Source organism: Galeopterus variegatus, unplaced genomic scaffold (assembly GCF_000696425.1).
Source record: "Galeopterus variegatus unplaced genomic scaffold, G_variegatus-3.0.2 Scaffold4780, whole genome shotgun sequence".
NCBI classification, from domain to species: domain Eukaryota; kingdom Metazoa; phylum Chordata; class Mammalia; order Dermoptera; family Cynocephalidae; genus Galeopterus; species Galeopterus variegatus.
In genome coordinates this window covers 30,872-45,692 of record NW_007730891.1, presented here as the reverse complement: position 1 = coordinate 45,692, position 14,821 = coordinate 30,872, and the positions used below count along the sequence as shown (strand labels likewise).

General features: G+C 40.8%; 1 pseudogene; it reads right to left on the bottom strand.

Annotated features, from left to right (window-relative positions):
- Window positions 1-13,114: 13,114 nt before the first annotated feature.
- LOC103603765 lies at window positions 13,115-14,092 on the bottom strand (annotated as a pseudogene).
- Between the last annotated feature and the right edge of the window lie 729 nt (window positions 14,093-14,821).

Sequence of the window (14,821 nt, the reverse complement as noted above, 5' to 3'; positions counted from 1 at the left end):
TGTAAAGCTAGGCATTGAGACAGGATGCATGCCCTTGACCTTTAAGCTGAATGTTAAAACCTCCCCTCCCTATCTGCCATAAAAGCCAAATGCTTGTGTGCTAATAAATGGAACTGCCTCGACAGAACCCCTGCCGCATCTGAGTGTCCTTTAACTGGGCTGGGGGGGCTGGCGGTTTTGCTCACCTCTCTTCACGGCTCTCTTCCCCCATCTCCTTCCAAAGGGGACAGGAGGGAAAGAGTAATCTGGGCCATTTGCTCGCTCACCAGAAGGAACGAGGCTAGGGCTGTATGGGTCGGCCGCTGGCGGCGGACCCGACAGGTCTTGTCAAGCTTCTCACCTAACAGTTTGTAATCTATGTCAAGTTACTCTGAGACCTACTTTAGACCTGAACAAAAAACAAGGACATGTTTGTGTCACCAAAAAAGGGTAAAACTTAATCTTTGTCAGTGACTGAAAGAACTTTTAATTGGACAAAGTAAAAGAAATTAATATTTCTTTACAATGTTGGTTTTGTTTAAACATGTTTCCTTTTCTTCCTTGCCAGTTCCTCTGGCACTTTATGAGAAATGCAGCCTTGGTGTCAACCAAAGCTACTTTTTGGGTCTGCTGCTTTTCTCTTGAAACCCCTCCAAAAGTCTACAGCCTTATATCTGTTTGCTCTCTGGCTTAACCTTAAGCTCAGTAACCCATATTAAACACAAAAAACTAAACTAAAATCAACTTGTTTTGTTACCTTATTTTCTCTAAAACAGATAATTTTTGACATTTTTTAATAAAGGAAAACAGTTTAAATCTGTCCTTTTATACTAGTGAGTTCTCTATTTTATCTGTTTTTGTCTACATATATATGTACATAAATGTAAGTTATGTCTATACGTTCATGTCTATATGCATGCTTGTATCATCTGCATGGTACCAAATTGGCTTATAATTAATGCATGCTCATTAAATAAGTATAGTTTTCAGGTTCACATGACTTTAATTTTCCAAAATTGTTGATACAATAAATACGTTTTCAAAATTTAATTTAAACCTTCTGCCTAAATTTGCCTTTGGGTCAACACATTTGTGATATATTTGATACCTATTTAATTTTAAAAGCTAAAAGCTATAAAAAAGAAACAAAACAAAACCAAAACTGACTACTGAGTTTCTCTCAAGGCCCTACACATGCCTTGTTGTTAACTTGTGTTTAGATTACTAATCAAACAGGATTATATAGGTCTTTGCTAGAGGCTTTTTCTATTATAAACCCATCCTATAACAGAATGCTTTATTTTAACTGTAAAACCTTGATTAATAACTTTTGCTTTTTCTTTTAATTAAACAAATTAAATAAGAGGGATATGTGAAGGATGAATCTATAATTCCTGAAGTCAATAGATCTGTTAATTGCACTGCTCATTCTTCTGCTCTACCCATTTGTTTTACCACTAAGCCTAGGTTTGGTTGTTCTCATACCCACATCCAAGGAAAATTGGCACATGGGATAGAAGTGCCTTTGGAAGGACTACAACCTTGTCCAGGAGTTCATATGCAGACTGTAATGATGTATAGATAGGATCAGATAAAAAATAAAAGAACTGGTGCTCAAGGAGCCCTCGCAAGGATGTCTTCCTGTGTAGATCAACAGAGACAGCCTTTTGTCAAACATCCCCACTGGCTGGAATGTTATTATCCCACTCCCGTATTGCACCACCCTGTTGGGTTTTCTTCAGATAATGAGAACGCATTATGGGACTGGTCTCATCATCACCCAGAATCCTGGTTGCTGTCTGATTGTGTGGTGCCCAGGGGTTTGTTGACTAGTATATGGTATACAACTCAGGGTATAGCCCATCCAGATCTGTGGAGGGTGCTTGCTTCATTGAGTGTTATTAAAATTATCATAGACCAAGTTCAAAATCTTGTGGTTTCCTATGGTTTATGCTCCTGTGTAGCTCCTCCCAATGTGCTACTTGTGGGAAATTTTGAAATAATGCCCCATGGTAATGGTTAAAATATCTCCTGTAATAAGTGTATTTTAACATCCTGTATCTCTTCCAGTATTGGGAATGAACACAAAGAAAGGATATTAATGGTTTTAACAACTGTCTCAGTTGCATCCCTTGTACACTGTATAGGAGATATTTTATTTTTTAATAGCATTTATAATTGCTTCTGTATTTGACTTTTTGTGCTTTTTTTTTTTTTTTCTGAACCCAGGGCCTTGGTGTTATCAGCACCGCACTCTCCCGAGTGAGCCACGGGCCGGCCCGACTTATTGTGCTTTTCAGTCTGCCTCCATTGTAGCAACCAACAATTGTGGCAACTCTATTATGGCTTCAGATGGGAGGTCCTCATTATCCAAAATACAGAAGGGGAAATGTGGGGTACTGAATAAGCAAGCTGACAAAGTCTTTGCTATTCTCAGAAAGCCAGCAAGGCTGGTATCCCTTTTTGCCTACTTCCCCCTTCTCCCTCCCCTTGAGGTCTGACCTTTGATTGAATCCAGGAACCTGGAAGCTTTGTAAATAAGATACTTGTTCTTATTTTGTTGATAAGTAGTTAGCTATGAATCTTCAAATGCCGTCGCAGCTGAAAATATTCTATAGATAACTTGGTACCAGACATAACTGATTTAATCAGTACAACTTGTTATTTTCACTGGCTTATAAAAAGAAACCAAAAATAAACTAGAATGCCTTACAGATCAGCGGCCTGAAAAGGCCCTCTTGATCCCATACATGTACTCTCTTCATTTCCCACCATCTTCCCTCAGGTTACTGGTTGGCAACATTTTAAATTTACTATTTTCCTAGGTAGAGGCAGGTGTAATGGCTTCCATTTGGCCTTTCCCACCATAATTGACCTCACTCCCCAAGTCAGGGAACCAATGTGGGGATTCTGCCAGCTGCTAAGTATGTCTATTCCAATTATGCATTCTGGAGCTGGGGAAATAACCACAGGATAGTTTTGGGAATCCCCTGGACATATAGTGAGTTGAACCTGGGCTAAGACTGCATTAATCACCCACCCCCCACCAGCCCCTATTCTAAACGGAGGGCCAATGTGATGTTTTGGGTCTCCTGGAATCAATGTCAATTCAGATCCAGTGTCTAGTAGTCCCCAAGAGGTCTGATTATTTCCCTTTTCCCAATGTACGGTTACTCTGGTAAAAGGCTGCAGGTCTCCTTGGGGAAGGATGGGAGAAAGATTAATAGTATAAATTTTTGGTGGTGTACTAGCATGCTTCCTGAAGGGGTCCTGGCCACCCCTTCATTCAAGGGGTTCTGAGTTTGTAAACTGGCTCAAGTCTGGGAATTGAATGAGGGGCCATGACTCTCTATTTTTATGATACAAGTTAGACTTTTGTTCACTTGACCTAGAAGTTTTATGTTTATACAGATCAAGTAAGAATTTGTTCAGCTTCCTGTCTGTCTTACAGGAACACCATGAGTTATTAATCAATGCCATAGATCTATATGAGTCAGACTATTCTGATTATTGCTTTGCCTCTGCTGTCCATTATGGTAACTATGCCCACCTTGCCTTTGTTGGTTGAGTGCTGCCTCTTGGCCCCTGCCACCCTGGGATCCAATTAGTCCCATTGCATTTGAGTGTTCCAGTTGTTTGACTGTGTATCTCACTGTAAGGTCTGGTCTACAGAGAAGAGCAATAACAGGGCTCTTCAGGGATGCTGGGGCTCCCCTCACAAATCTATTTCTCAATGTATTGGTGAAAGGTACATCTTCTGGAGCCTCCCAGTGTGGGTGAGTAGGTTTCACATGAGCAATCCACTCTAGCATCCCCATCTCCCTAAGCCTTTGAATTCCTTCATCTACAGTTAACCAAAGGAGATCAGGCATCTCTCACAGTGGACCATCTTTTGATCCATATTTCAGCCAACCAACCAACCAAACTATTAGCACCTTTTTTAACTTCCCAAGCTACAACATTAAATGCAGAATCTCTGCTTAGTGCGCCCATACCAATAAGTTCCACCTGATCCAATTTTATGTTCCTTCCACCATTATCCCACACCCTTAATATCCATTCCCACATAACCTCCCAGTTTCTGCTTGTTTGAAGTAGAAAATTCATTTAGTTCTTTTGGAGTGTGATGCACCTCGTCATGGGTCACACTGTGTACCTCACCTTTAGGAACCTGCTGGGCCTTGAGTCTAGTTATCAGTCTAGAATCAAAATGGGGGGTGGGGGTGGGTCCTGAGGAGAATCAGCATTGTCCTGCTCAGTATGTGCCTCAGGGGAAGCCATTACTGTTTCCTTAGGCAATGCAGAGTTAATGCCCTCAGGCAGAGGCAGAAAAGCCACTGTCTCTGGGGATAAGGGTTGGGAGTTCATTTCTGGCGAAGAAGCCTCAATGCAAGTTAGGGGTTCCATGTCCCCAGCTCATCAGGGTCTTCCTACATGTCCCCATCCCAACTTGCAGGATCCCATTCTTTCCCAACCAATGCCCTCATTTTAGCAGTAGATACCTTGTGAGGCTGATAATTCAACTGCAGCTGTAGTTCAGCCAATCTTATCATCAGGACTTGTGTTTGATTTGCAGTAATTTCAGCTCTGTCGGTACTACAGAGAAGATTCTGGCCTAGAGCACAGCTAGAAACTTTTAGGTCATCTGTGTGGCGCTTGAGATGAGAATTTGCTTCACTGAGCTCCCCCTTTTCTTTCTTCAGTTTATCCAGTGATGTGAGGAGCAACCAGCCAATGTCATTATAGTCCTTGGATTTCCACAAATACTCAAAAGTATTATGTATAGAGTCATTGAATCCCTTGCCTTTTACAAGTGGTGAATCAGGACCATCAAATGAATTTATTTTGCGTATCTCTTTAAACAGTTCACACCAAGGAGTATGGTGTTCTCCGTATCATTAGAAGTTGAGCTGTTAACATTTTTATTTCTAAAGCCCTGAAACCAATTGAAGAAATTCATCTTTAAGATTCTGTTTTTCTAGAACCACTCCTGGTACTAAAATCTGTATTAGTCAGGGTTCTCCAGAGAGACAGAATAAATAGGATACATTATAATTATATGAGAGTGATTAATTAGGGGAATTAGCTCACGTGACTGTGAAGAAAAGTCCCACAATATGTCCCGACCTGCGGGATATTCAACGCAGATCCTGGAGGGGGGAGTGGGAATTGGATGGGACAAGAGACGCGAGAAATGGAGACCAGACAGTATTCTGATCAAGTCTCATTTATTAGCCAGAAGGTCACAGTTTATATAGACAGCAGGAGGGAATCAGCAGATAAGGAAATGAGCAGCACATGGTTTACTGAGAAAACCGCAGGGTGGGTTGTTTCGGTAAATGGAAAATTCCCGTTATCTATGGCAAGTTGCAAAGTTACCTACATCCATAGTGCACAGGAGGGGGAGGGACGGAAGATAACAGCAAACAAGGCTCTGAGGCCTCGAGGCAATAGCTGGGCAGGCTCTTGGCTCCAGACAGGCAGGCAGCTGGGCTCTAATAGCTCCAGATAACAATAGGCCATCTAGAAACTGGATGCCAGTAGCATGTCTCAGTCCAAGTCTAAAGGCCTCAAAGCCAGGGAAGCTGATGGTATTCTTGGTGTAAGTACTGGAACCCAAAAGCTGAAGAGTCTTGTGGCCCACATGACTATAAAGAAAAGTCCCATGATAGGCTGTCTATAAACTGGATGCAGTAGCGTGGCTCAGTCCAAGTCCAAAGGCCACAAAACCAGGGATGCTGATGGTGTCCTTGGTGTAAGTTCTGGAACCCAAAAGCGGGAGTCTTGAGCTCTCAAGTCCATGGACAGGAGAGAAGAGTGTATCCCAGCTCCAGCAGATTGAGAGCTTTACCTCTTTCCTCTGTCTTCTGTTCTCTCCAAACCCCCAGCAGATTGGATGGTTCCCACTCACATTGAGGGTGGGTCTTTCCCACCCAGTCCACTCAGACTTATACTAATCTCTCCTGGAAACACCCTCATGGACACATCTAAAAAGACAGCTTTGCCAGGTTTCTCAGCATTCTTTCATCTAATGAAGCTGACACTTGGAATTAACCTTCATACCTCTGTATACCTGGGAAATTTTCTGTTATTACTTCCTTGAATATGTTTTCACTGCCTTTTTTTTCTCCTCCTTCTGAAGTACCCATGATTTGGATGTTTGTGTGTCTGAAGTTGTCTGCTTGCTCTCTTAAATTTTCTTCATTTAAAAAAAATTTCTTTTTCCCTTTTCCTGTCTGCCTGGGTTATTTCAAAAAGACAATCTTCGAGTTGTAAGATTCTTTCTTGGGCTTGCTCTAACCTGCTGCTCAAGCTTTCTGTTCTGTTTTTTATTTCATTGAGAGAATCCTTTATTTCTAGGAGTTCTGTTACATTCTTTTCATTTATTTATATTTTTTATTTTTTTGTTATTTAAATTTTTTAAAATTTTGTCAATATACAATGTGGTTGATTATTGTGACCCATTACTGAAACCATTCTTTCTAAAGTTATTAGTCTCTTTGTAAATTTCCTCTTTCATATCATGGATAGTTTTTCTTTTTCATTGTATTCTGTAGTTGATTCTTATTTCTTGGAGTTTTCTTTTTTTTAATTAAAAATTTTAATTTATTATCAGCATATTCATTTTTACAAATTGTGATGTTTCTTTATGCTCTTTGCCTGACCTATCACTTTGCAAACCCCCTCCCTCCTTCCCCCCATCTCCAGCATCCTTAGGTATGTTCTCTCCTTCTGAAAGAGCCAGACAAAGAAACAAATACTGCATGTTTTCACTCATAAATGGCTGCTAGGAAGGAAAGAAGGGAGGGAGGGAGTATGGCAGAGGGAGGGAGGGGAGGAATGAAGTAAAGAAAGAAAGAAAATACTACAACAATAAGTTAAGTTTTCTTAAAATCAGTGCTCAGAATTCCTTTTTAGGCATCTCAAAGACTTCTTGCTCTCTGTAGTTTGGTACTTGAGAAATACCGTATTCATTTGGTGGTGTCATATCTTCTTGTTTATTTGCAGATCTAGTAGTTTTACACTGATGTTTGGTCATCTGGTAGGACACTTACTTCTTCTATCACTCTGGAGTGGGTTACAGGATGGAAGACTTCCTCTGCTGTTCATAGGTTCTCTTCTTTTGTCACTGCAGTTGAGTGTGCTGTGGGCTGCCTTGGCTCCTCTTTGGTCAATGCTTGGGCCCGGTGCATGCTCACCTGTGCTGTGGGAGGTTCAGCAGGGCCTGTGAGCCCCTCTGCTGGGCAGCTGTGGGCGGGGCCTATGGCTGCATGGGGCCCTGCATGACTTGGGTCCTGTGGCTCCTATATACCATTCTTTGGAGGGTATGTGCCTTATGTCAAAGTATTAACCTACTGAAGTACATTCAGGTTGTTCACTTTTTTTAATTACCAAAACTGCTGTGGTTAATATAAGTTTTAAATAAATCCTTAGAATTGCTGGATCAAAAAGAATAAAAAATGTAAATCATACAGATAATTCTAAATTGTCCTCCAAAAAGAATGCATAAATTATATCCTATAATATCCCACCTCTCTTGCCCATATAAAATCATAGCTAAATTTCTTTCTTTTTTCTTTTTTTTAGGTAGACCCTCTGTCACTTGATAGCTAACATTTCTTAAGTGTGCTGTTTATGTTTTCATTTGGGAATGATGCAAAATAAGAAAACAACGTCTTGTTTAATCACCCTCAAATACCCTTTGTTTTTGAAGGAAATCTGTGCATATATCTGAAGCCTCACACCTTTGTCTAACATATCAGAGGTAGCTACATTGCCAGGCCCCAGTAGGCACTTAAGTGTATAGAGCCCCATCCCCACCACTGGTTCCGTCCCTTCAACAGATCTCTGACTAACCTCATCCAGATCCACCTGACTCTTTCCCACCCATGCTGCATTTCCCAACCTCACCAGGGCTTCCTGACACGCCTCCAACCAGAAGCTTTCTGGGGTCTTCTCTGCCGAACAGACATCAGACTTCCTGCAGGATGGCTGCACCCGTGCTGTTCATGCCTAAGGTTCCAGGGTTGCTATCTTTCTGTTTTGCCTGGATGAGCTCTGGCCTCTGAAAACTTACTGGGTACAGCGCTGTAGACCGACAAGGAGGAGGCAAAGTCCATCGGGTGCTCAGACGTGTTTTCAATCTCACCTCAGCGCTCTGAGCCATGGCGTAGAAGCCGTTATGGCGCCTCGGGTCAGGAATGCCATGGTGGGCGTGGCCACGTTACGTCACAAAGTCCTGATGACGACTCGAGCTCCAACACCCGGAAACGCCCAGAGGTTCAGGGGGCTCCTCAGCGTCCCTAGCGACAGCGAACAGGGCCTAAGCTGCAGGAGCACCGGAATTAGGCGTCGTTCTGGAAGAGGATCCAGCCTCTGGTAGCCGCCGGTAGAGTCTTGAGAGCGCAGGAGCTGGTGAGCCGGATTCTGGGTTTGGATGCGGTGAGGGTCGTGCGTGAAGACCACGTTCTGGGGATTTCTTACGCTTCAGTCCCGAGGCGGTCCTGGCTTTAGTGACGGGCCCTTCGGTGGTCAGTGGTTAAAACGGTCTGAAGAGATGAAAGGCCGCGGGTCTGTCAGGGTCTGGTGTCGTGAGAATGATTCTGCTCATGGAGCTGAGCCATTCAAGAACTGGGTGGAGAGTTTGTCATCCGTGAACGCGGTGTCGCATCCAGGTTCGCGATCTGTGGAGCTCAGGAATGGAGAAGCGCGGGAAAGGAAGGGGTGGCAGGAATCAGGGTTTCTGGTGCGTATTCCACATGCAACTTGGAGTCGGTGCTTTTGTTCGTTTGGTTTTGGGAGAGGCCTGTGTGTGTGTGTGTGGAGAGCTGTGGGGCTGGACAGTAGATGGGTTGAGGCGCAAATTTTGACTATTGGGAACAGGCTTGATGATAAATTCATCCAGCAGATCCGAGTCCAAGTCCTTTCAGTCCGTGTTTTCTTCGAGGTACCAATTTAAAACGCTTTTTTCTTCCTATGTAACCACTGTTATGATTTAGCTAACAAAGTAGTTAAATAAGATCTAGTGACGTGTTACTATAAAAGATGTGTTTTTTGTTCTTGCCTCCAGGTTTACTGCACAGTTTTTTTGGATAATTCCTTTCAGGTTCATTCGGACACAAGTAACAACATTTTCATTACCCTAAAATCTGATGCCCAGTGAAAACCATTCCGTGTTTGTTTTAAATTTTTGTGCTATCTTCACATTTGGGATAACCTGTATAAGCATAGGTATCATTTTGGTTTTGTTACTTAATTTCTAATTTAAAACATTTCCGTAGTACAAAATAATTACAGATTTTCTTCATGTCTACAATAGTGTCACATCAGGTGGCTGAACAGATGGCAAGGTGGCTACAGTCACGTTAAATATGTACATTAATTAAATAGACTTGATTTACACCATATATTCAATTACACTTTTCAGTAACACATAATGATTTTTTGATTATCCAGTTTCTCCATAATTATCTCTAATGAATATTCAAAAGTTAAATTTCTTCTCATACTTCTGTATAACACAGGTTTTCATGTATTATGCTTCCATTATCATTTAAAACTTAAATGATTCAAAGTTTTCAATTTTATTGCCTTTTTAATGAAAACGTTGTGGAAAACGTTTTTTCTTTTTTTGTAGATTGCAGGGTTTTGTTCCTATTTCAATTTGATGAGTTTCTCATGACCGTTGATTTCTAATTTGGTCGTTGAGGTCAACGAACAAACTCCTTCAATGTTAATTTTTAGAATTTGTTGAACTTTCCTTGTATGTCCTCTTTAGCCCTGGAGAGTTCCATGTTTTTAAATTTGCACTTACATATATTCTGGAAAGGGTGTTCGCCGTTCTAGGGAACAGGAATGATTACATTGAACTGAATGTGCAGAATGCCAAGAAATCAGCAGAAAATTCTTTCTACCCATTCCTATGTCAGAGGGTATGAAGGCTCTTGGACAGGGAGTTTTGAAATTTGGTTGGGGCCAAGATGTTACATTAACATCCTCCTACCCATGAATAGTCCTTCCTTCAAATTTTATACCTTTTTTCTTGGGCTAGTGCTAGAAGGAGGCAGATCCTGTATTCCAGGTGCTCAGGGTTAAATGATCCTAGGGTTGGAGATAGTGTGGTACTGTATGTACCTAGAGTTCAAAGAACAGTTGTCGTAGGGTTCTGTGGCTTTGAGGTTTTAGGAAAGCTACTGGGAAATTGTCTTAGAAAGGTTTGTGGCTTGGAGTGGAAGCAGAAATGGAACGTAACTCCACTGAGTTGATGATCTGAAAGTGTGTCTTTATAACTTCTTGTCTTTTCTTTGATCTGCTGTTTTGTGGTTAATGTTGGGGCATGCTCCTTTTTTCCATTCCAGTGTTTGTGGAAGAAGGTGGCTGTGTGCATGCAGTGAGTGTTCTAAGAAATGTCTTCAGAAGTTCAGTTTATGTACTATGGCTATATGCTACCTTTCAGTCTGATCTTATGGGTAGTGAACCCCTTTCAGGCACTTTTACAGAGAACTAAACTTTTACTGTGAGGTGGTCTGGTTAAGATAATCCAATAGTAGTTAAGGTTGTGAGCTTTGGAGAGAAAAAGATTTGGGTTTAAACTCCATCTCTGTCTCTTAGAAAGTGTGTGACCCTGGACAAAACAAAGCCCTGACTCCCTTTGTTTAAAATGGGCCTAATGATGTGGTACTTCTAGATTAATGGTGAGGATTAAAAAGGAAAATGATTATCATTTGCTTAGCACTTCAATCTTTGTACTGTTGCACTGCCTTGAGATGTAAACATTGTGGTTTGTGGCTGGCCAGGTAGCTTGGTTAGAGCATGGTGTTGATTACACCAAGGTCCTGTTTGAACCCTGTACTGGCCAGTTGCCAAAATAAATAAATAAATAGATAAATAAATAAACAAACATTGTGGCTTGCTAAACAAAAGGAAACTTTTAAATATTGGCATTTTATGTTTATAAGACACCATGTAATTTTTCTATTGCTTATGTTAAGAAATTAACATAAATTTGGTGGGTTAAACAGCACAGGTTTATAGTTCAGTTCCACAGATGTTCAACATGGGTATCACTGGGCTCAAATCAAGGTGTCAGCAGGAGTGAGTTCTTTTCTGGAGGATCTAGGGGAGAATCAGTTCCTTTGCCTTGTCCACCTTCTAGAGGCCCCCCACACTCCTTTGCTTGTGGCCTCCTTCTTCTGTCCTTAATGCCAGCAATGGTGGGTGGAGTCCTTCTCACATCACATTTCTCTGACCTCCTCATCTACCGCTGTCTTCCATTTATAAGGACCCTTCTGACTATGCTTGGCCCATCCAGATAATCCAGGATAATCTCCCTATTTTAATGTTGGTTGATTAGCAACCATATTTTCATCAGCTGCTTTAATTTACCTTTGCCATGTAAGGTTACCTATCCTCAGATTCTGGGGATTGGAATGTGGTTATCTCAGAGGAGGTGGAGTATTATTCTGTTTACCCCAGAATCCATAGCAACATTGACAAGGTGTTTGGCTCAGGGGAATATACCACTTGAGGTGAATTTGCTTTTGAGTCCTTAAAATCAAGTAAAGTAAGGAGAAAAAAGTTCCAGGATCAAGAGATCATCATTTCTAGGGACACAGTTGACTCGAGACTTGAGATCTCTGACCAGAATTTGAGTGACAATCTGAATGAGTCAAAAGACACAGATCCTAGTTACTGGACATTTTCTAAGAGCAGTAGAAAATGACCAAGGTCCTAGTGAATTCTTTCATTTTTTCTTTAATTTATGTTATTGAAGGCTGAAAACTGAGGTTCTATATGCTTGTTTATTCCCCCTTTTCTTTCCTATTGGATTTTCATTGGTTTGTTCAGTTGGAAAAGTGTACATTGATTAAAGCCTGAATCTGAAGAAAACAAATATCAGGCATAATGTCAATACCAAGGCAAACTTGGAATGGAGAATATATAGGTCAGAATCTGCTCAGAATTTTAATATTTGGAATATTAATAAAAAACTAAGGCCTTATAGGTCATTTATGTTGAGCTACTCAATTATGTCCAATATCTTTGGCAGCTTATTTCAGCAAGAAAACCACAAAATTTACGTGATTTGCATCTGCATACCGAGAAAGCAGATCATTTCCATAGAGAAGTAAATATTTCCAGGCACTGAAGTTTTAATGAATTTCTTTCTCTTTTCTTTTTTTTTTTTGACATTTCTATTTTTATTTTATTAACAACTTTTTTTTCTTTCTTTTTTTTTTTTTAAAAAGATGACCGGTAAGGGGATCTTAACCCTTGGCTTGGTGTTGTCAGCACCACGCTCAGCCAGTGAGCGAACCGGCCATCCCTATATGGGATCCGAACCCGGGGCCTTGGTGTTATCAGCACCGCACTCTCCCGAGTGAGCCACGGGCCGGCCCAACTTTTTTTTCTTTTTAAAAGATAACTGGTAAGGGGATCTTAACCCTTGGCTTGGTGTTGTCAGCACCACGCTCAGCCAGTGAGCTAACCGGCCATCCCTATATGGGATCCGAAGCCGTGGCCTTGGTGTCATCAGCACTGCACTCTCCCGAGTGAGCCACGTGCCGGCCCCTTATTAACAAATTTAAAACCAGCTTCTTTATTAAAGATTTAATTAAGTTACATAAACTAAAAACATTTGGGTTAATTACTGTATATTTATATGAACTCACTTATCTTATCCAATGAAAACAGAGTTTTTAAAGGGATTTTTAGTGAATTACACCAGAGTTTACCATGTAGACACAACATACAACATGATACATGTACATATAAATAAACAGAACTAAACATGTACACACACACAAATATAACTTTCATTTTATTTTTTTTAATTTTATTTATTTATTTATTTATTTTTCCTTTTTGTCTTTTTTCATACCGGCAACGGATCGCAACCCTCAGTGTCGCACCCGTACCGGCCCGGGACTGGCAACGGGATCGCAACCCTCGGCATTGCTCCCTGCACCTTGCTCAGCCAGTGAGCGGGAACCGGTCTGTATGTGGGATCCGAACCCTCGTTGGGAGCGCCGCCGCGCTTCCCAAGCGGCGCACTGTAGCAGTGCATCACCGGGCCGGCCCATAACTTTCATTTTAGAATTTTAGTCATAGATCATAATGTAAATCCACCAGTTCATTAAATACAGTTGGATGCCCATGTGGCAACAGGCTGTTTGACAAGGACTATATTCCTATCAGCTAGGAACCCTTTGGTGTTTAATGATGTCACACAAGGCATTTCTACAGTCACTGTTTTAATAGAGTTTTTCTCCCATGGGGGCTCTCTGGTATATAATGATCTATGTATTCTCTGAGGGATGATTTTCCACCTTGACTCATTCTACACAGTTCTCTCTTGTATGAGTTCTAATGTTTAATGAAGCATGACTTGGAGAAGGCTTTCCCACAGTTGCTGCATCCAAAGGGTCTGTCTCCTGCATAGATTCCCTGGTGCCTACTAAGTATTGACTTCGAGGAGTAGCCTTTCCCACATTCACTGCATTCATAAGGTTTCTTTCCTATGAGACTTCTTTGATGTCTAATAAGACTTGACTTCGAAAGCAGGCTTTTCCACATTCACTGCATACATAGGGATTATTTCCAGTGTGAAATCCTTGATGGGCAATGAGACATGAGTTATGACTGGAGGCTTTACCACATTCATTGCATCCTCAGGGCTTCTCTCCAGTGTGAACTCACTGATGAACGCTTCTGGATAAAGCCCTTTCCACATTAACTGCATACATAGGGTTTTTCTCCTGTATGAGTTTTCTGATGTACAATAAGTGGTGACTTTCTGAAGAAAGCTTTCCCACACACACTGCATCCATGAGGTTTTATTCCTCTTTTACTTTGCTGATAAAAGTGAGCTCTGCTTTCCTACAGAAGGATTTATCACATTGAAGGCATTTATATAGTTTCTCTCCTGTATGAGTTCTCTGATATGCAGTGAGCTGAACTTTCCCAGAGTATATTTCCCACATATACTGCATCCATGGGCTTTCTCTCCTGTATGAGCTTTCTGGTGTTCAGTGAGTAGTGATTTTCTGATAAGGCTTTTACTACACTGAATACGTCCATGTTTCTTTTCTTTTTCACTTTGATGTATAATGAGCTGTGAATTGGTGCTGATGCTTTATTGTAGTTAATTCCAATGTAACTTTTTCTTGCTTAGTATGAAGAAGTGATTTCTCATATTTATTAAAGATAACAGGATTCTTTACTGCACAGCTTCTATCCTGGTTAACTAAATCTAAATTAGAGTTCAGTGCTTTTCCATGTAAGTGAAACTTATCACAACTTTGCTTAAAGTAACAAGATTCCCACACAGATAAAAAAAAAATTTCCCTCTTCAGCAAATGGTGCTGGGTGAACTGGATATCAATATGCAGGAAAATGAAACTAGACCCATACCTTTCAGCATACACAAAAGTCAACTCAAAATGGATTAAAGAATTAAATATACACCGTGAAGCAATAAAACTTCTTAAAGAAAACATAGGAGAGATACTTCAGGAAGTAGGACTGGACACAGACTTCATGAATATTACCCCAAAAGCATGGGCAACGAAAGGAAAAATAAACAAATGGGATTATATCAAACTAAAAAGCTTCTGCACAGCAAAAGAAACAATTAACAGAGCTAAAAGACAACCAACAGAGTGGGAGAAAATATTTGCAAAATATACATCTGACAAAGGGTTAATATCCAGAATACACAAGAAACTCAAACAACTTTACAAGAAAAAAACAAGCAACCCAATTAAAAAATGGGCGAAAGAACTAAATAGGCATTTCTCTAAGGAAGATATACGAATGGCCAACAGACATATGAAAAAATGCT